The sequence below is a fragment of the Aplysia californica genome, unplaced genomic scaffold, assembly GCF_000002075.1.
Source record: "Aplysia californica isolate F4 #8 unplaced genomic scaffold, AplCal3.0 scaffold00001, whole genome shotgun sequence".
Classification (NCBI taxonomy): domain Eukaryota; kingdom Metazoa; phylum Mollusca; class Gastropoda; order Aplysiida; family Aplysiidae; genus Aplysia; species Aplysia californica.
In genome coordinates, this window is record NW_004797271.1 from 4,644,599 (window position 1) to 4,647,000 (window position 2,402).

The following is a 2,402-nucleotide window of genomic DNA, read 5'->3' on the forward strand; positions in this document are numbered from 1 at the left end:
ACACACACACACACACACACGCGCGCGCGCGCACACACATCTTCCTTATTCTGTGTTGCCATTTCCTCTTGCTTTTATAATGTTGGGATTGAGCTTTTTTGACCCAGCCTGTTGAGTCCGTTTGAATTTTTTAAAAGGATATTTAAAAAATGCCACTGTCAGCCATTTTGGAGTTGGAGGGTAAGGGTTGTCATAACTTATCGTAGGGAATTGGCTACAAGTTCGCAGCTCGTAGAAACAAGTGCATACAATTGCATATCATCTTCACACGTCGTTTTGTGTTTATGTTTCTGTGTGAAGTGTGGGTGTCACAGACGGGTTGGTTAAGTGAATATTGTAGGAAACAATCATACGATTGCCAAACTCTTTAACATTTTGTAACTCATACAATCAGTTTTTTAGCTCATTGTTTTTTGTCTCTAGATAAGGGTTTAGGCGCTCTGGTTAGCATGCCTATCATCAAACGTTATGATTTCTATTTTAGCAAATGTTGAAAGAAAGCGTTAAAAGACAAAATGGCTTTTCAACAACTTATTGCTTTGTCGTAGACGGGAAATTTGATTACCAAGTTCGCTCATTGCACGCTGGTTATTTACTTCTTGGAATTTTCTAGGTTTTATGTTTAAAAAATGCCATGGGAATAAGAACGTTGAATTTGTCCTGTGCATTTGTCCTTCTTGCTTTTCAGCCAATGTTTAATGCTTTTCAGAGTGAGGCGGGTGGTTGGGGGGCACTGCTGGTAGGTCTACATTTGTTACTTTCCCCTCTGTTGTTTGTGTCTGTTTCTCTTATTTTCCCAGCACTAAATGGCCATTATTTCGTCCATGTACTTCTCTTTACTCAAACAAAACGAACAAATCAGTTTGAAAATAAACACACCAAAACGCCGCTAGTATTTTTAAAAAGATATAAAAGAGTACTAAAGAAGCAGGGTCTGCATGCATAATGTATGACACAACCAATAACTCCACAAGTCGAAACTTGAAGCTGTTGTTCTCACCTCCTATTTGACCTGAATAAAACAGTAATGGAGAACACCGCTGAGCATGTGGCGAAAGATCGAATGGGCTGCGCTGTGGACAACCTAGGTTTTGAATCCTCAACGGCGTGTTCTTGAACTTGTCTAATTTGGGTAGCTTGGCTTTCGGGCTAATGAAGTGTCTTAGAAAAGAAATATCAGATATTGCCATATTGCCTGCGTGACTCCTCGAACTGGTTGGGAGTGTGCCCATTGTTCCCTTTGTCAAAGGCTCAATAATTAACTCACAATTATGCCTTGTAATATATCATACAAAGAGCGTGATAATTCCTAAAGCTGGGTTTGTTAGATAAGATAGTTCGCCTCTCATACGTATTCGGCAGTGGTGTTTTTGATCGTGTTCAAATTCACTGCAAAACTGGCTATTTATTGCTGTCCTTTGTTGAAGGTCGTTTACCATTGAGACGCAACCTTAGTCATTTCGAAGGCGAAACGCTTTGACTTTGTCCTACTTCCGGACACCAGGAAGAACCGACGTACTATTTCAGGAAGGCCTCGAAAAATAATCTTGACCTCCATCGGATTCGAACCTTGTCTTAGCGAGTGGCAAATCAGGTTTGTAGCCTACTGTGTGACATCCGCCAGTCTATAGAGTGGTGTCAGTTGAGAAACTGTATCCTGTAGATGCTCAAAGTCGACGTGTTCTGTTTGACTCGTGGTTGGTTGGCGGGTGCTCTGGTGTGGTTTGCTTCTTCTTTCCTGTCAAACGGCTATCATCATTATCTCCTCTCCTTCTTTTTTGTTTTTGTTACTCTCTTGTAACACCTCTATTCTTCGGCACTTATATGACCTTATTGTATTGCAATTGCCGTAAAACACTTACTAAAACGAAACTATTTGACTTCAAGTGTTTTAAACATGACACCGCCAATTTACCAGGTTACTATTAACAGAGTGGTTTGTTGCTCTCGTGGTAGGAAGTACTTCGTCATGTGGAAAGATCTTAGATCAATACAACGTGAAGGTGTTTGTTTTTGTTTGTTTTGTTTTGTTTTGTTTTATTATTTTTTAAAGAGAAGGCGCATTACCAGTGTCTGTGGTGCAGCGGGTTTTTACGTTTTTCTGCTGGGCCGTTATGTCCCTCTCAGCCTGGGTTGGCCCTGACAAGCAGGGTCAGAAGCCCGGCTCTGAAATGCTGTCAGTTGTATCGATGGGGGCGTAAAACCCTTACATGAAAAGAATTTTGTTTGTTTCTATGAAGACGTATAACTATTGGTTGGTTTCAGTTGGGCATGCTAAGCTGTCTTTTAAGGGGCACCAGAGTCTATGCCAAAACTCAAGTGGGATGTACTGAAAAAAAAATCGAGAGCATCTTTTACAAGTTTAAATACAATGTTCCTGTTTGCTGATCTTATTCAGCCCC

The 2,402-nt window shown here is 40.7% G+C and overlaps 1 protein-coding gene across 1 annotated transcript in view; it reads left to right on the top strand.

The window, feature by feature from the left end:
- The window catches only part of LOC101851775, a gene marked incomplete in the record, with an annotated part of 239,242 nt that overhangs the window by 16,419 nt on the left and 220,421 nt on the right, over nucleotides 1–2,402 (top strand).